The sequence below is a fragment of the Monodon monoceros genome, unplaced genomic scaffold (genome assembly GCF_005190385.1).
Source record: "Monodon monoceros isolate NGI ecotype Baffin Bay Population unplaced genomic scaffold, NGI_Narwhal_1 Super_Scaffold_16, whole genome shotgun sequence".
NCBI lineage: Eukaryota > Metazoa > Chordata > Mammalia > Artiodactyla > Monodontidae > Monodon > Monodon monoceros.
The window spans coordinates 102,035,739-102,060,193 of NW_021703772.1; the positions used below are offsets into that span (position 1 = coordinate 102,035,739).

At 41.2% G+C, this 24,455-nt stretch overlaps 1 pseudogene; it reads left to right on the forward strand.

Moving 5' to 3' along the window:
* LOC114896598 overlaps positions 1-23,980 on the forward strand; it is a 28,458-nt pseudogene extending 4,478 nt beyond the window's left edge.
* The last annotated feature ends 475 nt before the right edge of the window (positions 23,981-24,455 follow it).

A 24,455-nucleotide genomic window follows, 5' to 3' on the forward strand; every position in this document is an offset into this window, starting at 1 on the left:
TGTGGGATCTTCCAGGACCGGGGCACGAACCCGCGTCCCCTGCATCGGCAGGCGGACTCTCAACCACTGCGCCACCAGGGAAGCCCATGAATTAATCTTTTTATGGTTTTAAAATCTGAGAGGTTCTGGTTGAGGTAGCCAAGACTCTTCCCCAATATTAAACTGTATATCCTTTGTGCTCATGTGCGCTTGGACCAGCACCCCTGCTTTTGAGGTATAATTCCCCCTCCCCTATTCCTGGGGAATTAGCCCATCAAGGTCCTAGAGTATAGGAGGGATCATTTTTCCTGAAGGTCCCAGCATGAAAATCCTAGAGAAGAATGATTGTCTGGGTCTTTCGACCCTCTTTGAATGATCTCATGGCCAGCGGCCTAGAACACCTTAAGTGGCCAGGCCTCAGTGGAAAGTTTGCCCATCCTCCAAAATCTCTAACTGTAGGGACATGATAAGCGGGAGCTGCTTGCTGCCATCTTTCCCAGAAGCATGGAAGAAGCTGTTTGCCATAGCAAAGAATGATGTCAATAAAACCTCTTACCTGAGATTTTATTTGGACACTTTATCTGTTGCTGTATAACAAGCCACCCCCCAAATTAGTGGCTTAAAATAACAACTATACTTTCATTATCATTTTCTTGGTTCTGGGCTTGACTAGGCTCAGTTGAGCGGCTCTTGTTCAGGATGGCTCATGTGGTTGCAGCTAGATGGTGGTGGGGATGAGGTCACCTCAGAGCTTCCTCACTCACATGTCTAGTGGTTAATGCTGGCTGTCAGCCAGAGCACCTACACACAGTTCTCCATATGGCTTGGGCCTCCTCACAGCATGGTGGCTGAGCTCCCAGAGTGAGTGTGCCAAGGGACCCAGGTAGAATCTGTACTGCCTTTTATAACCTAGCCTCAAAAGTCACATGGTATCACCTCTGCCATAGTCGTAGCCCACCCAAATTCAAGGAGGAAGAACACGGACCCCATTCTTGATGTGAAGAGTATCATAATCACAATGTAGGAAAGGCCTGTGGGATGGGAGACACTGTGGCAGCTATTCTGGGTTAGACATAACCTGCCAGAGATTTATGGGCATATTGCATGTGGCCTCCACCAAACGGTCCTTTCCAGATAACTGAACCACTACATCCTCTTTTTGCTTAAGTTAGTTTGACATGGGCTTCTGTCACTTCCTGGCTACAACATAACGCACATCTCACAGGGCTACTCTAAGGATTAGATGATTGATAATGCTTGCAAAACTCACAGCACAATGCAAACTATAGGAGCTCCGTAAGTGGAAGTTCCCTTCCCCCCTGATCCTTCCCTTCCAGTGACTCCTCATTTCCCCTGTGGCTAGTGAGAATTTGCAACTAATGCCATCTATGTTGCAAGACAGCAGTAGCAGTAACCTTCACCACCATGAACAGTTCATATCACGTGCTTACAACTACAGTCAGGAATTTTGTAGTACATTTGCTCCAGCTCAATACAGACAGAACTCTGCTCTTAAGCTGTAATCTTTGTTCCTTCTACCCACCAATTTAACATTTCCATCAATATGATCCCAAGCTGGAACCTTCACTGACTTCATATTATAAGCAAAAGATTTTGCAAATTGATTTTTTTACGAGTTTATAAACAAGCCTTTTAAGATACAGTTTCTTTACATTATATCCCAAATCCCTAGACAGACATCACTTTCATACCCCAGTCCCAGACTATGCTGCTTTTAAAAAAAAATTTTCTCTGATTTGAAAAACAATGTGCATGCATTGCAGAAAACTTGGGAAATACCGGAAATATGAAAAAGAGAACAAGTTACTTCTCATAATCGTATAGCATATAACGGGAATCACATTGTATATAAAATTCTGTAACCTGATTTTTCTCCTCTAAAAGCATATCGTGAAAAATGTCTGCATAATATTTGCATTACATTGTTGGACTGTAATTTAATTAGTACCCTGATGGACAATATCCAATTTTGCTATTATTATAATACTTTGTTAAACAATTTTATATACAGGTCTTTGAAAACATGTTGATTCTTCACCCTTAGAATGTAATTTACTGATTCAAAATGTATGATCTTTTATACATATTTTTAAATTATTTCCATAAAAAGTTCTTACTGGTAATGTACAAAAGTGCTCGTTCACTATCACATCCTTGCCAGCACTGAGTATTATCACTTAAAAATTATTTTGTTTTTACAATTTGGCAGGTAAAAAATGGTGTTTTGCAGTTTGAGACTCCCTTGAAAGTGAGAGGGTTTGACGTCTTCTCCAGGGTCCTCCCTCTAGTGGCCTCTGCTCCTCCAGACTCTCCCTCCCTCTGTCTCAATCTCTCTGCCATCTTTTGCACAGTTTCAGCTCGTTTGTTTGGAGCAGACGTTTCTTTCTCAGTTCCAGCTCTTCTCTCCAAAGTCTCAATCTGCCTGGGAGCATAAGGCCAGATGTTTTCCATTAACCGAGGTCACGTGTGTTAAATGGTTAACCAGGAAGCCCCTGGAGGCGGCAGGAGTTCCCAGTTGGACTGCACCCAGGAAAACCGCGTGGGGCGGAGGCGCATCCCCTAGGCTGGGCTGGCCGGATGCCACAGGCGGGGGGACATCAAACGCCTAGCCTTTCCTGGAGTCTCTGCGGGCTGAATGTGAGGACGCAATCCTCCTGCACCACGCAAACAGTCAAGACGCACATGCTTGCACAGGATCCTGAGCTCTTGGATGGGCGGAAGGAATGGTGTTCCTGGCTGGGAGGGAGGAAGCCGCTTTCCTGCAGGGGTGGCCCCAGGCCAGAACAGAGGGACACACAGATTGAGGGAGGGTCTGCAGAAGCAGGTGATGCAGAGCAGGAAAAACTGGCCTTCTTTTAGCCACACGGAACTTTGAAGGACTTTTTAAGGACTTTCAACTTATTTCTGTCCATTTAGTTATGAAACGTTACAAACCTACAGAAAAGTGAAGACTCTTTTTTTTTGTACAGTGATCACCCGAGTATCCCCTAACTCCATTTTTACCACAGCATTTTACTCTAGTTGTTTTATCATATAGCAATCCATCCACTACTGTATCCAGCGACCTGAATGATTTATTGGATGCAGTTTAAAGTAAGTTGCAGACATTAGTATGCTTCTCCCTGAATACTTAAGCATATATATTATTAAGTAGAGTTCAACATTTGCTTACAGTTTTTTTATTTCTTTGGGGTAAAATTTATTCACAAAAAAATGCAAAAATCTTAAATGTACCAACTGATAAGTTTTAACAAGTGCATGTACCTGTACAACCCAGATCCCTATGAAAATATAGAACACAACCGTCGATCCAGGAAGTTCCTTCATGTCCCTTCCCAGCCACTATCTGTCATCATGCTCTCAGAGGCAAACATTGCTCTCATTTTTTTCTACCATAAATTAGTTTTGCCTGTTCCGCAACTTCATATGGGTGAAATCATACATTTGTATCCTTTGTGGGAGGCTTCTTTCACTCCATCTAAGGACACTTTATTATGTACGAGAAAACTATCAAACTATAGGGCCAGCCAGAAACCCAGTTTTTATTTGAGACGAGGGAAAAACTTTTTGTTAAATAGAATTTCATTTAAAACCACAGTGGGAAACACCATTAAGAGAGTACAAAGACAAGCCACAGAGTGGGAAAATATGCTTGCTATATGTCTATCCTACAAAATACCTATATCCAGAATATATAAAGAATTCCTACAGATCAATAACAAAAAGACAGATAACCCAATGGAAAAATGAATAAAAGACTTGAACTTCTCAAGGAGGCTATCCAAGTAGCCAAACAACACATGAAAAGTTGCTCAATCTCACTAGTCATCAGGGAAATGTAAAACCATGATGTGAGACAAGTACACAGCCAACAGAATGGCAAAAATGAGAAAGAAAAAAATGTCAAGAGTTGGCAAGGACGTAGAGCAACCAGAACTCTCATCAGCACAAATATTTCAGCTCAAATATTTTTTTTTACAACTGTGTGGCAATACCTACTAAAGCTAAACATGCATATACCCTATGGCCCAGTAATTCAATTCCTGGGTACACACACAAGTGAAATGCACACACATGTTCACGAAAAGACATGTACAAAAATGTTCATAACAACACTATTCACAATAGCCAAAACCTGGAAACAACCCAAATGCCCATCAACAGGAGTATAGATAACTAATGTTCACACAGTGGCATAATTAATGGACAAACTACAGCCTCATGCAACAATATGGACAAATCTCACAATATTACAGTGAGTGAAAAAAAGACAAAAGATAGCATAGATATCAAACTGCTTAACAAAATATTAGCAAATCAAATCCAGTGATATATAAAAAGGATAAAGTGAGATTTATTTCAGCAATACAAGTTTGGCCTAACATTCAGAAACTAATTGCTTTAATTCATACCAAAAGACTAAAGAAACAAAATATGATTACTTCAAAAGATGGAGGAAAAGCACTTGACAAACGTCATCTCCCCATTCATGACAGAAACTCTCAACAAACTAAGATCACAAGGAACCTTTTTCAACTTGATGAAGCGTATAAACAATACAACTACAGCTAACATCATACCTAATGGTGAAAGACTGAATGCTTTCCCTCTAAGATTAGGGACAAGTACAAATGACCACTCTCACTTCTATTCAACTGTGTACTGGAGGGTCTAACAAGGCACTGTGGTAAGAAAAAGAAATATCTAGGTTGGAAACAAAGAAGTAAACCTATCTTTATTCAGAGATAATATGATTACATCGAAAGAAAAACTCAAGGAGTCTACAAAAAAGCTGCAACTAATAACAGAGTTTAGCAATATGACAGGATGCAAGAGCTACTCTTCTGCTAACTTTCAATTTATCAGATATGTGTTTTGAAAATATTTTCCGCCAGTTTGTGGCTTGTCTTTTCATTCTCTTCACAGTGTCTCTCAAAAAGCAGAAGTTTTAAATTTTCTTTCACGGATCATGCTTTTGGTACTTTATCTAAAAAGTCATCACCAAATCTAAGATCTCCTAGATTTTGTCTTATGTTATCTTCTAGGAGTTTTATAATTTTGTATTTTACATTTAAGTCTATGACCCATTTTGAGTTAATTTTTGTGAAACACGTAAGGTTAATGTCTAGAATAATTTTTTATTACAAGTGGATATGCAGTAATTCCAACACCATTTGTTGAAAAGACTACCCTTTGCTCCTTTGTCAAAGATCAATTGACTGTTTTCTGTTCCATTATTCTCCTTGTCTATTCTAGTACCTAATACCACACTGTCTTGATGACTGTAGCTTTATTAGTCAACTGATTTTTGACAGTGGTTCCAAAATGATTCAGTGGGGAACGGGATAGACTTTTTGACAGATGGAGCTAAAACAACTGAAATCCATACGGAAAAAAAATTAAAGCTGTCCCTTTTTTCATACCATATATAAAAAATTAACTCAAAATGGATCATAGACCTAAATATAAAAGGTAAAACTATAAAACTACTAGAGGAAAACATAAGAAAATATTTGAAGCCTTGGGGTAAGCAAAGATTTCTTAGATAGGACACAAAAAACACAAAGCACAAACCATAAAGAAAAAAATTGATAAATTGCATTTCATCATAAAACATTTACTCTTCAAAGATGTAATTAAGAAAATGAAAATGAAAGGGCAAGGCTAAACTGGGGGAAAGATATTAGCAATACATTTACCTGACAAAGAAATTGTATCTAGAATATATAAAGAGTTCTTACGACTCAATAATAAAAAGAAGATAAAGAATCCAATTTCTAAAACTTGGTAAGAGATTCTAAGTCACTTCAAAAAAGAAGATATACAAAGGGTAATAAGCCCAAGGGAAGATACTTAGCATCATTAGTCATCAGGGAGATGCAAGTTAAAACCACAGTGAGATACCATTACATATACACTAAAATGTCTCAGATTAAAAAGACTGACACTACTAAGTGTTGAAGAAGATGTGGAGCAACTATATATTGCTAATGGGAATGTAAAATGGTGTGACCACTTCCCAGTTTGGTAGTTTCTTATAAAGTTAAACAGACCTTTACCCTATGACCGAGCAATTCCTCTCTTTAGTGTTGACGAAAGACAAATGAAAACACATGTCCACTCAAAACCTAATACCCAAATGTTCACAGCAACTTTATTCTCAATGGCCAAGAAACAATTCCAATATCCATACAGGAGAATGGAAGAGAAAATTGTTGTGTACTCATACAACGGGATTGCTACTCAGCAGTAACATGGAACTACTGAGACACGAATGGATATCCAAAACATCAGCCTGGGTGAAAGACGTCAGACACAAGAGCACATTATTTTATACTTCACTTACATGAAACTCTAGAAAAGACAAATCTAATCTACAGTGTCAAAAACCAGATCAGTGATTGCCTGGGGCCAGAATGGAAGTGCAGAACTGTTTGAGAAGGAATACAAGGGAATTCTTTTGAGTGATATAAATGTCTTCTATCTTGATTGTGGCGGTCTACGTGAATACATAAATTTATCAAAACTCATCAAAATGTATATTTAAAATGAGTGCATTTTATTGTATTCAATTATACCTCAATAAAATTAATGTTTTTTAAAGTAACAAAAAAAGCAGCATTAGAGACACAAATTAAGTTTTATTTTAATTACACCTTACATTTTAAGTCTAATAAAATTTGGATACACTTCCAGTCTTGCCGAAGAAAGAAAGGCTGTCACATATGTGAAAACTATACTAGAAAAAAGTACTATAGAAGAGAGATGTCTCGGGAAAACAATTAAGTTCATGTTCTAGCAATGAAAATAATAGGTAATTCAAAGGCAGAGGTCCTGGCGTGCCAGGAAGTTATCCTGGAGAAGGCAGAATTTGAGGCAGACATCACAGGCACTAGAATTTGTGTGAGAGGCAGAAGGCATTGCAGGTGGAGAAACCCCAAGTCTAAAGCTGTGCAGGTGACAGTGACCATGAAATGTCTGTGTAGGAGAAGACTGGGCTGTCACATGTAGGCCTGACAGCCCAGGGCCCTGGAAGGAGGATGGGGACCTACCCACAATTGTGTAGGAAGACAGAACAGGGCTGGAGACAGTCCAGAGAGAGCCAGCTATGGTTCTCAGAGGGATATGCAGAGATGGCATAATTGCTCCCTGGATGGAGTGGGCCCAGGTCTGGAAGAAGGAAGGCCTGGGGGCCTGATGAGCGGAGTGTGAAGCCCCCAGGGAGTCAGCCCTAGGGCAGAGTGCTTAAAGTATGGGACTCACTTCAGTGCCAGCAGGCCTGGATTCAAATCCTGGCTCTACCACTTATTACTAACCTCTCTGAGACGCCATTTACTCATCTGGAAGGGGGGTTGTTACGAGGACTGGATGAAATCAAATGTATTCAGATGCATAAAGCGCCTGGCACCCAGCATCTACTCAGTAAGTACAGCAGTTTTTATTGTGAGGAGGGAACAAAGACTTAGTGTACCAATTCCAGAAGATGAGGTCAAGAAGTCCCTACCTATTATATACGTATAGCCAAACCCCTTCACTGAGTTCCTATGATATCCTGCAAGTATGTCTCTTGGCAGACTGATCACATGCACGGAATTTAAATGATCTGCTTATGTGTCTGTGGTCCCCACCGCCTACCATACAATGGAATTGGAGCTGTACTGGATACACAGTAGACATTCAGGGCCTACTGAGAGACTGAACCTTAGTAGGAAGCACAGACCTTTGTAGGAAGCCAAGGGAAGAACTCTGATGGTGCCAACCGTCCCTGTAGGGGTCCCAGCAAGCTTACACAGGTCCTGTTGCCTAGCTCACTGTACAGCCTCTTCTTGTGGTGGCTGGAAAGAGCACTGTGAGAGCAGACTTCTGCTGAATCCTGAGCTTTTCATGCAGAGCCCAACCCTGGACCCCACTGCCTGCCTCTTGCCACCTGCCTGGTGGGGCCTGAGGGGTGTCTGCTTCTCTGGCTCACCTCCTGGTACTTCTCCCCTCCCCCAACAACTACAGATCCAGTTGACCTCAGGCTGTGGCACCGTTGTGCGTTCTTGAAAGAAGCTGTTCCCTCCTTTCCCCCAACTGGTAACTCCTTCCTCTATCCCACTCACGCCCACGGATACAATTCTATCCTGGGACTCTGGGTGCTGTATTACAATTATTTGTTAACTACCTGCTCCCTCCTGGTGAGGTCCTTGAAGACAGGGACTGTGTCTTCTCCATCTCTGTATCCTCAGAGCTTAGCCACATAAATCCTCAATAAATATTTGTTAAATGGTTGGGTGGCTGGATGTCAAAATTCCATCTACTTCTTGCCGTACTCCACCTTACCCCCTTCAAAGATATTTCACAATAAATTATATTAATAAATCTTCATTGCAATCCACCATTACCATAATTACAATCATGTTTTTTGCTATAAGAGCTACACCAAAAATCTCAGAGACTCTTACAATAGAATTTAATTGTTCACTCATGGGAAGCCCAAAACCGATTTCCCATTCAGTGGATGGCTCTTTCCAGGGCCCTGGCTCTGCCTTCCCCTACAGCCTTGGAGTTCTCTGTATTCAGCCTGCAGACTGGGAAAGAAAGTGGAGGTTTTTACGGGCCAGGTCTGGAACTGACATGTATCACTTGTGCTGATAGCACACTGGCTAGGATTCAGTCACACGGCACCCAGACTGTAAGGGAACCAGGAAATGTGGTCTGGCTGTGTGTGCCCGTGAGAAGAGGAAATGGATTTGCTTGGTAGCCCGCCAGTCTCTGTCACACATGAATGAATGGGAATTCATTATTTTACCAATTGAAAAATGAGGGAGTTTAGATTCAGCTCTGCCCTTTACGTGGGTAGACTATTTTAATATCAGAAGGGCTTTTATGATTAGAGAGGAATAATTCCTACCACTTGTATGGAAATGAATGCAGCCTTTATTAAACACAACACAATTTTAATAAACCACATTTAGAGAACAGTTTTTCATAAATATTTGAACACCGATTACAGACTTAATTCAATAAATTTCCTCAACAAGTTAAACTAAAATTAGAGTCTTATCATGACTGATTATTTGAAGCTTCACATACTCTCGTTCAAGAGTCAGCAAATTATGGTTCACCGTCTGCTTTTGTAAATAAAGTTTTATCGGCCCCCAGCCGTGCCCTTCATTCAGAGGTTGTCTATGGCTGCTTTTGCACTACAACAGCAGAGCTGAGTAGCCGCAGAAGAGTCCACATGGCCTGCAAAGCCTAAAATATTAAGTTTCTGGCCCTTTAAGAAAAAGATGTAGACTGAAAGAAAATACCCACAAATACATCATGGGATACATCTTATAATCATCACCCTTTTAGCTGTTTTTTACCTTTGTGGGATTATGGTGGGGTTTATTCTGATAACTTCTAGGAATACAGTAAAAAGACCTGAAAAGGAAGGAGAAGGGAAGGAAGGGGAGAAGGAAGGGGAGGGAGAGGAGGAAGCATATGCTTGCTTTATGGGGACTCTTTTTTTTTTTTTTGTGGTACGTGGGCCTCTCACTGTTGTGGCCCCTCCCGCTGCGGAGCGCAGGCTCCGGACGCGCAGGCTCAGCGGCCATGGCTCACGGGCCCAGCCGCTCTGCGGCATGTGGGATCCTCCCGGACCGGGGCACGAACCAGCGTCCCCTGCATCGGCAGGCGGACTCTCAACCACTGCGCCACCAGGGAAGCCCTGGGGACTCATTTTTAATTAACTAGGACAACTAGAGGTTTTATCTCCCAGAACTCAGGAAATGCAGTCTAGGCAGTTCTCTTCTTTTAGAGTCTTGCCTAATCCATCATCTTGCAGCACACTCTTGGGCTCTTTCTACTTTGTGACTTTGTGTGGCCATCAGTGCTGCTAGGTCCTTGCTACTCTCCCTGCTCATCTCTCCCTTGCTCACATTGCCTGTGCTCACTTGTTTCCACTTGCAAACACAGAGAATATGTTGGACGGATGCAGTTTTATAAACAGAGCCTCAAGAAATAAGAGATCCATACATTATCAACACCGTCCGTATTATTGAAGTTTATTTAAAATACTATCTTTTTGTACACATTACATAAAGTTTTCCCTTTCTAGGTAGCATTATAGTCTCATGCCTTTTTACACTAAAATTGCTCTTAACAACTACAACTATCCTGCTGTTTGAGGCCAACAGCAAGATACACCAGGCCCCTCCTCACCTTTTGCTACTCCCTGGACATGGAATCAGTTACCTTCTAGCAGAGTCCTGACTCCCTTTAATGTAGAATTATATTAGAATACAAAACCTGGGTACTTAGAATTAGGCAAAATAATAGTAATCTTCTGCTGTCATTTTTGAAGTTACAGACCCGGAGAAGAAATGTCTTTTGAACGTGTCATTGCTCACCTTTCAAAATCATTCTTTTTTTAATGCTAGGAAGACAGCAATCTTGAAAACTTGACTTCACAGAGACAAAAAGTTTTTCTGATTTCCAAAAGCTTCCCACTACTTATCAAAAGCAAAGCTTGGGGGGCTGAGAACAGACTGTTGGTTAACTACAATATAAAGAGGATGCAGAATTTGACCTAAGGGGTGTTTTCACTACAGGAGAGGGAGAGAAGGACAGGAGGTGATCCTGGAAGGTCTTCTCTTACCCCTCTCTCCTCTAGCTGAATATGGAGGGAGGGGACCAAGTCCCATAAGAGTAAACTACCCCAGGGCTTCCCTGGAGGCGCAGTGGTTGGGAGTCCGCCTGCCGATGCAGGGAAGGCGGGTTCGTGCCCCGCTCCGGGAGGATCCCACATCCTGCGGAGCGGCTGGGCCCGTGAGCCATGGCCGCTGAGCCTGCGCGTCCGGAGCCTGCGCTCCGCGGCGGGAGAGGCCGCAACGGTGAGAGGCCCGCGTACCGCAAAAAAAAAAAAAAAAAAAAAATGAGTCCCCATAAAGCAAGCATATGCTTCCTCCTCTCCCACCCCTTCCTTCTCCCCTTCCCCTATTACTCAGTTCCTACCCGGACCGGAGGCAGAACAAGAAGAGGCACACGCACATTTGGAGGGACCCCTGCCTCGCCCGCCCAGTGCTTTTTCTTGCAGGGTCCCTGCTGAACCGCCCGTTTGCGAGGCTGGCGGCTCCGCTAGGGGCGGGGCAGGGGGAGGGGCGGGGCGAGCTCGCGCTGTACTTTGGATCCTTGGCCTCTAGAGGGCGCGCTGAAGCCTCGACTCGCCAGCCTCATTGAAACCCGTGAACCACGTCCCCGCCTCGGAAGCATATTCCTTCCTCCTCCTTGGAAGCTCATGTCAGTTTCAGGAAAGCTTTGTGTCAGGCCTTACTTTTGTAGGCTGTGTTGCAATGAGGTAGGGTTTTTTTCCCTCTTCTAAAAGTGAGTTATTATAATTTGAATGTGGTTTCTAAATATGTGCCATTCCACCCTGGAGATTTTCATACCCCTACACACAAAGACGTGTGAGCACCCCTGCCTTTGAAAGTGACTCTGGAAGGTCTGTCCCCCCACGTGGCCGTACTTTGGGACAGCACCATTCATTTCAAAAGCGAAATCTGCTCAGAGCCTCTCACCTGTGAGCTTCTCCCCCAGGATGGGAGCAGAACCCGCCTTTGCAGACACCCCCTCCTAGTCTCTATTTTCTGGATTTCCCCCCTTCCTTTCAGCTCCCCTCCAGAAATACTTAGGTTTAACGTCTAGGAATATTTGCCTTTCGAAAAAGAACAGAATGTTCTGGCCTATTTCAAAATTGGTACTCCACCCCTACCACCCGACTTCTGCTGAAAGTGGAGCACATTTTCTCTAATTTTCAGTGTGAAAACTTGGTAGGGATGAACTCTGTAGGTTAGACGCACAAAAGTGGGGGACTCCTCCTATGAGTGAGTACTCAATCCAAGTTTTTAACTCTCAGACTTGCCCACAATGAGCCTCTAGCAACTTGCAGATTGCAGTTTAAATTTTCCTACCCTGGTTCCTGTGGAGGTTTCTCCTTGTGAGTTTCTGCTCTGTAAATGAGATTCTTTGTATCCACCTGTCTGTCTCTCCCATTTTGAAGGCAGCAGTTTGCCCTGTGACCTCAATTCCCTTATGGATCTAAGAAGAGTTATTTTCAGTTTGCTCAGTTTTTTACTTGTTATATGGGGTGACAGTTTCTATACTTTTCACATGCTGAACCAGATATCAAAAGTCTGCATGTGTTCTTTTTTATTTCTTTACTTCCCTGTAAAATTTTGCTTTTTTCGATTAATATTGATACAATAATCTTTCTTCATTTTGTTAATTCCTCATTATTTCTTTAAACTTTTATTAATATCTACCTTATTTGAAGTGATTTGAACCTTCTAATTCACTTTGGTTTATGTTTCACTCCTTTTAGCTTAGAAAGTTGAACATTTAATTCATTTAATTTTACACAATTTTGTTTTCTACTGATTTTTTAAAACCTACTACTTTGGTCTCATATAATTTTATCACTTACATTTTTCTTGATGATAGCGACAATAATTATTAATGCCATTTTGTTTTCAGTTTACCCTAGTTGTTACATATTTATATATAGCTTTTGCTTTAATCACATTCTAAGTGATTAAACTCTTTTTTATACTTTAGTATTACTTTTACTATCTGACTACTTTTATTTTGATTCTATTGTGATAGGAAACTGTGGTCTCTTCGATAAATAAATTTTACAACTACCTGAGATTTTTCCATGGCCAACTACAGATATTTGAAAGATGTTTCATAGGTGTGTTAAAGTGGAATAATAAGTCTTTGCTTTAAGAAGCTTCCGTGACAGATGTAATGAAGTTCCACATGTGTTACGGTGTCTGAGACCAAAAAACAAAAATTCATGAGGCTTAATACATAAAAGGCTTATTATTATCTCTCAGTTGCTCTGGGTGGTTGACCCTCTAGGTGTGTTGACTACCACGGGTTACTCAGGAATGCAGTTACTCCCATCCCACAACTGGGACTCTCTGATCATGATTGCAAAGGAAGAGAGAGAAAGCAGGTCACACATTGGCTCTAACATGATTGGCCCAGAAGTGAGGCATCAATTCTACTCTTACCCTATTAGGCAGAATTTGTCATATGGACTTGCCTTGATGAAAGGGGCCTGGGAGATGAGGGGAGAACACATGATTATATAAGGTACAGCTAAAAAACATCAGAGAAAGACTGTTATTCTAATATAGAGTGATCTCCACTGTATGTGGAAAATATGATATAGCCTGCATTTTGGTGTAGAAATGGGAAATAAAATCAAAAAGAATACAAGGGCTTCCCTGGTGGCGCAGTGGTTGAGAGTCTGCCTGCTAATGCAGGGGACACGGGTTCGAGACCTGGTCTGGGAGAATCCCACATGCCGCGGAGCAACGAGACCCATGAGCCACAACTACTGAGCCTGCGCGTCTGGAGCCTGTGCTCCGCAACAAGAGAGGCTGCGATAGTGAGAGGCCCGCGCACCGCGATGAAGAGTGGCCCCTGCTTGCCACAACTAGAGAAAGCCCTCGTACAGAAACAAAGACCCAACACAGCCAAAATAAATAAATTAATTAATAAACTCCTACCCCCAACATCTAAAAAAAAAAAAGAATACAAGTGTCTACTTATCGGCCGCAGGGAAGAGATAAGGCAGAATTGTAGAAACTCTCTGAGTGTATATTTTAATATAATTTTGACTGCTGAGATTCACAAATATTTTATATGTGCATAATTAAATAAAATGAGAACACTGAAAAACTGAACCAAACACCTTATTTGTTGAATATATAACATGAAATAAAGATAGAATTATTTCAAGTGGTTTACAGCAAAACATGACATTAGATATAATAATTTTAAACATACATAATCAGTTCAACATATCTAGTATCAATATAGAGAAGCTTTTGAAGTCCATTTGCTTTTTTGGAAAAGTTTAATTGAGGTGTCTTATGTTCTAAAGTCATTGAGTCATTATAGTGATAGTTACATTATAATCTGTTATTAAAATACCATTGGATATTTCACAACTACAATCCTTTTCATAGAACTGCCTCTTAACAGTTGGTGTTAAGAGGATGGTGTTGGCTGAAGAATGCCTCGATAGTGATTTCCTCTTTTTCCTTACTTGGAATAGAATCTGAATAGTATCTATAGTAAAGCTTTGAAAATGTTTCAGTTTGTGTAATTTGGTTAGAGTTCTAAAGTAATACATACGTAAATTAGGAAACATTAAAATTGTGTAAATGGTGATTTTATTTCTTTACGTGGGGTACCTAGTAGACTGGATGTGGGATGCTTGGAATATTAGATACTCAGGATAAAGAACAAAGTCTTTATAAAATCCTTGATATAATCTGTCTCTTCCCATAAATATCCTGGATTACCAAGCATAAAAGCAACTGAGTTTCTCTATTGCCATCCTAATCTTGAGTCATTCCTGTGTTTATCAAATACAACTTTTCATGAGGTAGTTTCCCGTAGCGTCATACTGCAATCTATGCCTCTACATTTTATTAGGACCTCTAAAGCTTTACTCATAATCATTATTGGCCTACAAAATAACTCTTTACACATAAATGGAGAATTGCCACAACTCAAAACTTATAATACCTCAATATAAAATAAAATGACTAGGTATAAAAATAAATCTAATTATAGATGTGGATTATTTGAAGCACACAGGTAACTAGATGTGTTAGTATAGCATAGTAGTTAACTGCACTGCCTTTATTACCAGCCCAGCCCACCAGAACAGTTGGGTTCAAGTCCCCTCTCCTAACCAGAGGGTGAAATCTAGACAAGCCTACATTTTCTTTGTGTTTACTATGCAATAAATAGCAGTGCCTGAGTCACAGATTTGTGAAGGACAATGAAATTAACACACGTGATTGCCTGCATAGCACTGATTTATACATTGTAATTGCTCTTTACAGATTATGCACTCAAATTGAGACAGGCCCGGGAACTGGGACCCTTTGCTGTCCTGCTGCAAAGCTTGCACCTGGACACACCTCTCCTGGAGCTACAAAATACAAAGAAACTACGTGGGACTAAAAATAACTGTGTGCATGCCCAGTGGGGGCAAATTCTGGACCCAAAAGATACAAAAGGCAAAAAAAAAAAACAAAAACCCAACTGCCATTTCTGCAGAGCCTGGAGCAAAAACTTGGTGTTGGGAGCAATAGCCCCATACTGCGCATGCCCCCCAGCATCCCACTCAACACCGCAAAGGGGTGGGCAAACTACCTAAGCCACCTCCCGCCCAACCCCTGACACACCCCTACCCTCACCCCCTATAAGGACCAGCTCGTGCGACCCCCCCACCCATAGCGAGTGAGCAAGGGAACCTGTCACTTGTTCTCGCTCCCTCCTGCAGCCACTTCAGGGGCCCCAGTGAAGCCTTGCCTGAATTTCTTGTCTGGCCTCTAGTCAGTTTCTATTGACTGGGGAAAGCCAAGACCCCTGGTCAGTATCAAAACTCTTCAAAGATTCTTAGAAAAAAACTTTAAATATCTGGACATGTCACACAAAGGTAATTGGAGAATTTTCTGTCGGTTCACATGATAAATGCAGCTCAAGCATGTCTCCATGAAGGGTCATCTGCCTCGGAACTTGGATACCAATCTCTGGGAATGACAAAATACCCTTCAGAAACTTAAAGCAGGAGCGTCTTATCCCAGACCACAGTTGGAACCCTGGAGAATCTCACTGTTCTTTACTATTGTATATTCTTTTATTATACTGGATGCACACTAGGGCCCACAGATCTGATTCTCAGGCATCTGACTTTAGACAACTCCTTGTTCCTCCTCCCTAAAGGAATCCTCTGGTAAAGCACAAATGTGGGGTTGAAACGTTTTTTCACTGATTTCTGGACGCAAACTTGATTTCTGTGACCACAGAGTAGGCAGAGGTCGTATCTATTTGTACCTCCTGCCTCTTAAGTCTTTCCAGGCTCTCTCAATCAGCTCCAGGATCTCCAAGTGGACAGAGCTTAAGGCAAAAGGTTTCTTAACATTATTTTCCTATGTATGTGACTGGAAAATGAAGCAACAAAAACATCAGAAAGAAAAAGGATTTGGGGTCTCACAGAGTGGTTTGTAAGGGTAGCTGGATCTCTTGTAAAAACCCATGTCAGTGTCATCCTCTGACAGAGTCCAAACCCACCTAAAATGGAACTACCTTCACCCACAGTAGAGATGGGGGAACTTTGGAGAGCCTTACAGCCCTTGGCCTAATCTTAGAGAAAAAATGGCCTGAGGCATGGACTGTACACTTGGGAGGGGAGTCACATCAACGAGGAGCTCCAGACCCAGAGAGCCCAGAGGTGAGCATTTCTGGGACTACAGGACTCCTTGCTACTGGAGCAAAGGCAGTGATGAGTGTCCCAACCTGAATCCAACAACCTACCTCTGAGGAACAGAAATGTCTGATCATAGACAAGAGGGTCACAGAAAGATACAGACACCCCAAGAAAAGTGTGAAATTCAAGGATCCTCATGTGTAGCAGGCACCCCCTTCCATCCCCTGCAGGACTTCTGTCAGCCCAGCCATATCCTGGTGCCAAGGACCCTGGTGCTCTGTCCTTCTTCAGCCCTGTTCTGGTTTTGTCTTTGGGTGTGTGCCTCTTGACATTAGCCAGAAAGGTCTTCTACTTTCTCGGAGAAAAATTTCTCACAAAGAAAAGTTTCTGTGTAGGCAGTAATAAAAGAATTTTTTTCATATTAAGGTATAGGGAAGTTGGGCTTCCCTGATGGCGCAGTGGTTGAGAGTCCGCCTGCCGATGCAGGGGACACGGGTTCGTGCCCCGGTCCGGGAAGATCCTACATGCCGCGGAGCGGCTGGGCCCGTGAGCCGTGGCCGCTGAGCCTGCGCATCCGGAGCCTGTGCTCTGCAACGGGAGAGGCCACAGCAGTGAGAGGGCCACGTACCGCAAAAAAAAAAAAAGAGAGAGAGAGAAAGATATAGGGAAGTCATTCTGGCTTATACCTGAGTTCACTTGCATTTTCTGCTAACTAAAATAGCCTCTTTGTGGCCTATCAAACATACATTGTAAATACGCTTTAATTATTAAAGAAAAGGGCACATTGACCAGAAATAAAGAATGTCCATGTTAAAAATAAAGATTAAATGCCTCTCTTTCTGGGAAGCCAATGCTGGTACTTCTTTAATGATAAGACTCCCTTCCCAGGTGCCAAGGCCATATTGATTCACTGTGTACATGCTGGTCTGTTTTTTTTTACTTTGAAGAAATGTATCCCTGACTTCTTAATGTTCTTTGTTCAGACAAGGTATAAAACTGTGCTGGAAACCATGCTTCTCTGGAGCAACTTCTCAGAGCAATCTGGAAGCTGGCTTCTGGGCTAGTCCTCAGTTTAGCTCAAATAAAACTCTTTCCTATTCTTATTATTGATTGTTTATTGATTATTTTCCTCAACAGCAGTTTTTGTGCTAGCATATGCTCTGAAGAAGGTGGTCTGTTTGTCATAATCAAGGATGCTTCTTATTTCTACATGTTTTTTTTCTTTTAAAGAGTTGGTATCTTCTGCTTGTGCTGTTTTGTGTGTGCCTCCTGACATTATCCATAAAGTTATGTATTTTAATTTATATTAAATTTCCTTATACATTTACTTTTCTTTTGAATTTTGTATTCCAGTAATCTCTCACTCTATCCATGAATCAACACAAAACTATTTTAATTTCCAGTTCTTTTTTTTAAAATAAATTTATCTATCTATTTATTTTTGGCTGCATTGGGCACGCGGGCTTTCTTTTAGTTGCAGCGAGCGGGCGCTACTCTTCGTTGCGGTGCACAGGCTTCTCGTTGTGGTAGCTTCTCTTATTGTGGAGCACGGGCTCTAGGCGCGTGGGCTCTAGGCGCGCGGGCTTCAAGAGTTGTGGCATACAGGCTCAGGAGTTGTGGCGCACGGGCTTAGTTGCTCCGCGGCATGTGGGATCCTCCCGGACCAGGGCTCAAAACCGTGTCCCCTGCATTGGCAGGCGGATTCTTAACCACTGCGCCACCAGGGAAGCCCCATCCAGTTCTTTATAATACATGTTAGGGTACATCACTCTCTTTTTTCAGATTTTTCACAAATATTATTTGTTTATTCTTCTTGTCAATAAAATTTCTACCTGCACGACACAATCAAATGGTATCAATATAGAAGTCAAACTCAATTTATAAATTGATTAAAGGCTTGTTGGTTTCTTGATATTGTTAAATCTTCCTACCTAAACTAACAATGTTATTTTTGCTTTGTACAGATCTTTTTTGATAGTTTTCAGAAATATCTCACCCCAAATCCATTTGATTGGATTTTTAAAGTATAATTTTCTCTAGAATTCTGTCAATCTCTTTTTTACATCTCTGAACATAATCACATGGCATTTTCATTATTTCTATTAATGTGATTAATTGTATTAATGGATCTCTCCTGTTAGTTAATACCCATGTAATTAATTTTATTGATACTGAAACACACTTTCCCACTCACTGCACAAGGTGCTTGATCACAGTATAATGTTTTAACGTATTGATGTAATTATTTCTAATATTTAATATTTTTACTTTCATATTCACATATCTTATTTGTCTGCAGTATTTTCTATGACTCAATCCAGGCAAAATTCCGGTATCACACATATTTACCATCCTAAAAATTATTCAGAAGATTGACTACTTTATAACTCTTGAATAGTTTGGGTAACATTGGTTTATCAATTAGCTCTTCACTGGTAGAATTTCCCTCGACTATAAAAACTTGGTGCCTTTATGTGTGTGAGGGAACGCTTCACAAATGTCTGTTTCATTTATAGATATTGTTTAGAATCCCTATCTTCATGAGGATAAATAGTGATAAAATATACATTCCTAGGATATATATCATGTGCATTTGTACATTAATTTGCATTGAGTTGTATACATTTCTCTCTATATTCTAATATCAATATTTGACTTCCAGTTCTTCCTGTGCTCTAACCAAGTTTTTTGTGTGATTCCATTTCTCTATTCATAATTAAATGATAGCTCGGTTCAGGAATCTGTCGATTAACAGGAAATTAGATTTCGGCAGAACATCATGTCAGGGAAGCACGGACTCCAGTAAGGCGCCCGTGCTTTGCTGTCAGTCCTCATGTCTTAGACCTCAGCATTCTCTGCTGTGTCCCTTTGAGCCCTTTTTTGCTTCCAGGGACCATGAAAAAGAAAAGCCTTTTCCAAATACTCTAATCAGTGTCTCTGGAGATGCTCACTAGAAAATTGTGGTTGTTTGTGCTAACTGGTAGCTGAGACAAAGTTTTTGAAAGATGTTCTCAACTTCCCAAATCTCTACTGTCATTGACACTACAGGGGAACAGATAATGGCAGTTTTGTGGGGACATGAGGACCCTCATGGGCTGTCATAACCATCACATTGAGCCCAGTGCCACGCCAGAAGGAAGGTGTTTGGTCTTATGTCCATTTTGGTTAAGATGAAAAGAGTCTCCTCTTTTAATTCCAGCTTGGAAACACTCGTGAATTCAATAAACTTCATTTAGTCTTATATGGTTATTCTTTTAGGATTGTAGTAATATCAGGGTATCCATATTCTACCTGGATCTCTGAATAATTATAGGTGATATTTGCCTGTAGAATAAATAATTAGATCTAAATTAAAAATTCCTATAATCACAATTTTTCAAAAATGTATAACCATCTATAAAAAAAATGACAAGATACACATAAATCCTAGGAATATATGCAGTTTACTAGACAAACATAACTGTGCCCAAAGTTGAGAAGGCATAGTGGTAAATTAAGCACATTGTCAAACCCTGACTCTGCCCCTTACAAAGAGATGTCATTTAGGCTTCCCGGGCCTCAGATCTCCTCACCTCTAAAGTGGGAATAACAAAACGCTTCACAGAATTTTAAAAGTTATATGTAAAAAACTAATAATAAAAACTCTCACACTAGGGATATACAGGTTATTTCTTTGCATAGCAAAAAATCTAGAGAATAAAAAATGAGTTTTAAAAGGAATGTGTGTGTGTCAGAAACAATGGTAAGGAGACACTAGTGGGTTTCAGTTACCACAATAAAACAGGCCTATGGGTGGGAATATCAGTCAGTGGTAAATGACACAGGGCCTCCACAAATTTGGTGATAGGAATAATCTTCGTATCTCAGGCCATAGTTGCATTTCGGGTGAACGTCTTTCTTCTTTACCATTATAGCTTCCTTTATTTTGCCAGATGCACATCAAGGTCAGATTAGATACTCCAGTGTCTGACTGTAGCCAACTCCTTGGTCATCCTCTCTAAAGGGATCCCACAGACAATGGCCACTTTGGGATGGAAACATTTCCTCAGTGATACTGGATGCAGGCTTGTTTTTGACTTTCACAGAGTGGGCAGAGTGGGTGTATTAGTACCATCTGCCTGTTCAGTATCTTCCAGGCATAATGATCAGCCCCAGGAGCTCCAGGTGGTCAGAGCTGAACCTATAAGCTCCCAGATATCTCAGGCTTTCCACCGTTCTGTGCTGGATCCTGAACAGCCTGGTAACTACTATTTTTCTTTGTATGTGACGGGCATGTGGAACAGCAAAAGCATCACAAAGGTAAAGGACTTGGGATATTGTTCTGGGGTAGTTACTACCATAATCATGTCATCATTATATGTCATTGTTGCCATCCTATGATGTTGTGTGTTTGAGACTCATGATCCAGGCCAGTGACTCCATGGTTTTCATCCTGTGGAGGCACAAGCAGTCGGTCCAGGATATTCATAAACAATCACCTCTCTCCCAGATCTTCCCCTGAGCCTATAGTCACCCAAAGCATCCTTGTCTTAGTGAGCAGCTTTGCATCCTTTTACACCCTCTCCTCTATATTTCCATTGTATTTGACCGTTTTTCATAATCTCAGTTAGTGGCTGGTGAACAGCTCTGCACTAATCACTGCTTGTTTTCCCACAGTCAGCCCCTTTGTTCTCAATAGTCGTGACCCCAGGATATCCAGGCTCAGCCCTGCCTGTTGTGGAAAAAACACACGGTTCCCTAAGGTGGTCAGAGGGCTCTACAATTTATGTTTATTGTCTTATTGTTTACAATGTGCAGTCATTTATTCTTTCCTCTCAGAGGTTTTCTTTTGCCTGTGTGTTTGTGTGTGTGTAATATTTATTCACATAATTTTGCTTAATACATTTCTTTCCACATAGGACTAAGTTTAAAATTCTCTATACATTTTCAATTACAATAATAATGCAGTAATAAATTACAAATGAACAAATCTTCATATTTCATTTAAAAATCATTTATTGAATGCTAATCTCCAGTTTATCTGGAAAAATAAAGATGTAAATTGCTATGAACCTGGCATTCCAATTAAAGTCCGACTTTTAAAAGTATATAAATGTTTCCTCAAATTATCCAAGTTTCACTTAAGAAAATTTTATTTTACCCTTTTCATAAGTTTTCTCCCATTGCGAAGCACAGGCTCCGGACGCGCAGGCTCAGCGGCCATGGCTCACGGGCCCAGCCGCTCCGCGGCATGTGGGATCCTCCCTGACCGGGGCACGAACCCGCGTCCCCTAGCATGGGCAGGCGGACTCTCAACCACTGCGCCACCAGGGAAGCCCCCTTTTCATAAGTTTTTAAGTTTACAACCTGCTTATCATTTTACCCAAGTGTGGGGAAACTGCCTGGAGATGCAAAGCACAGTAAAATAATTACATGAAAAGAACAAAAAGAAAGTAACTATTAAAAAAAAGGTATTGTAGCTGACAGCATTAAAATTGTTTTTTTTTTTTTAAGCTACATAGCTGCAAGATGATTCACGGCTGATTAACTGTTGAGCAGTTTTATTTATGAGGAAACAGTATATTTAATAAATTACAATTCATTAGACAATCCTAGATTTAATTGATTAAACTGTATTGTGTATCTTGATTTACTTTTTGGATTGCATTGGGATACTGTTAGGCCTTTAATTTAAAAACATGCACATATTATAGTTTACCTATGTAGAACTTTATTTTCCACTCTTGGGGGGAAAAGCAGAAGAATCTGAGATCATGTTCTACATTCCGAGAGTGTTTTACTGCTTAATCATGTTTCTTGGTTTCACATTTTAGACTTTTTTATTTATAAGAAGTAACTTATGTGGTCTTTGATTAAAAACTAGATAAAGGCAGAAACATCAAGTTGGGGGTGATAAAGAGACTCCAAACTGAAAGCCAGAACAGTCAAAACACAACCAGTTGTGCAGCTCTAGAGAATTTTATTTTTAATTTTTATTGGAGTACAGATGATTTACAATGTTGTGTTACTTTCTGCTGTACAGCAAAGTGAGTCAGGTATACATATACATATATCCAGTCTTTTTTAGAATCTTGTCCTATATAGGTCATTACAGAGTAATGAATAGAGTTCCCCTTGCTATACAGTAGGTCCTTATTAGTTATCTATTTTATATATTGTAGTGTGTATATGTCAATCCCAATCTCCCATTTATCCCTCTCCCCTTTCCCCCCCGGTAACCATAAGATTGTTTTCTACACCTGTAACTCTGTTTATGTTTTGTAAATGTTCATTTGTGCCATGTTTTTAGATTCCACATATAAGCAATATCATACAATCTTTGTCTTTCTCTTTCTGACTTACATCACTCAGTATGATAATCTCTAGGTCCATCCATGTTACTGCAAATGGCATTATTTCAATCTTTTTTATGGCTGAGTAATATTCCATTGTATATATGCACCACATCTTCTTCATCAATTCCTCTGTCGATGGACATTTGTTTCCATGTCCTGGCTATTGTAAATAGTGCTTCAGTGAACACTGGGGCGCATGTATCTTTTCAAATTATGGTTTACTCCGGGTATATGCCCAGGAGTGGGATTGCTGGGTCGTATGGTAGTTCTATTTTTACTTTTTTAAGGAACCTCCATACTGTTCTCCATAGTGACTGTATCAATTTACATTCCCACCAACAGTGCAAGGGGGTTCCCTTTTCTCCACACCCTCTCCAGCATTTATTGTTTGTAGATTTTTTGATGATGGCCATTGTGACCCATGTGAGGTGATACCTCATTGTAGTTTTGATTTGCATTTCTCTAGTAATTAGTGATGTTGAGCATATAAAAAGTAAATGAACTTTTAAATCAGTTAATTTTGGCATCTGAATACAAACTGTCGGTATTACCTATGTACAATAGATAACAGTTAAGAGATGAACAGCATTTTCAAACACCTGTGTGCCCTTTATATGCACGCTCAGCACACTGAATTCTGTGTTAATGGTCCTCTCTTCAGCAGGATATTTTGTCTTCTCTGTGCATCTCTGCATTACCAAGTCTCACAGAACTCAAATTTCTGGCTGAGAATACCTTCATTTTTGTTTTTGTTTTTCCAGAGACAAATCCTCATATCCTCTTGGTTTTTCAAGCATCTTGAAAAGACAAGAAAAACTGTAAACCAGGAAACTGATGCTTTTCTGTTGGGTGCTCAGAGCAAGATCTGTTTACTTCAAACCATTCACCTCTGCAGTCTTTATGATATATGCATAGACCATCAAGGCATATTGCATGTTCTTCTGCATCTTTACTTAGTATATCCTCGTGATAGGTTGTCCTTGATTTTCTTAAACACATCACAAGAGGCAAATCCATTTTATCTGAGGTGCAAACTTTGAGCATACAGGGCATTTAAATCCTCCAAACATTTGAGCCAAAAGGTGAGCTAGTGGGCTTCCCTGGTGGCGCAGTGGTTGAGAATCCGTCTGCCGATGCAGGGGACACGGGTTCGTGCCCCGGTCCCGGAAGGTCCCACATGCCGCGGAGCGGCTGGACCCATGAACCATGGCCGCTGAGCCTGCACGTCCGGAGCCTGTGCTCCGCAACGGGAGGGGCCACAACAGTGAGAGGCCCGCGCACTGCAAAAAATAAATAAATAAAAAATAAGGTGAGCTAGTAAGAATCCAATCACAAGGCTTGGCCCACCAGTGCTTCTTGCTGGTTGGTCCTGCAGCTGCCCTGACCTTGGAGCTGCTGTGGACTGAGTCCCGGAAGCCATAGGGGCCACTGCTGCTGTCGGGGATGCAGAAGGGAAACTGCACAGTGTGGGATTTCCATGTCACTGTCCCCACAGCCCAGTGAAGGAGTGGCTTCCCTGGGCTGCTGAGACTACTGCAGCCCTGCCCAAGGCACTGGGCTGAACCATGCCAGGCCCCTGAGCTGAAATGTCCCTGCAGCCCTGTCCACATTCCCACTGGCCCCTCTGCTTCTGCTGGAAAGCAAGTCTTGGCCTGAGTTCACAGGGGTGCAGCCATTCACAGAGGTCAGGCCGTTCTGCTTGGTGCATTTCCCTGCCCAGATCCAGGTTCGTGCACCCCGTCTCAGAGACTTAAGCAGCACAGTGAGCAGTCACATAATAGAATATGAAGGATACATCCAGTCTCTGATGTCTACCTTATGTGGTAGGAATAGCAGGTACAGACAAAATGTTCTGCAAA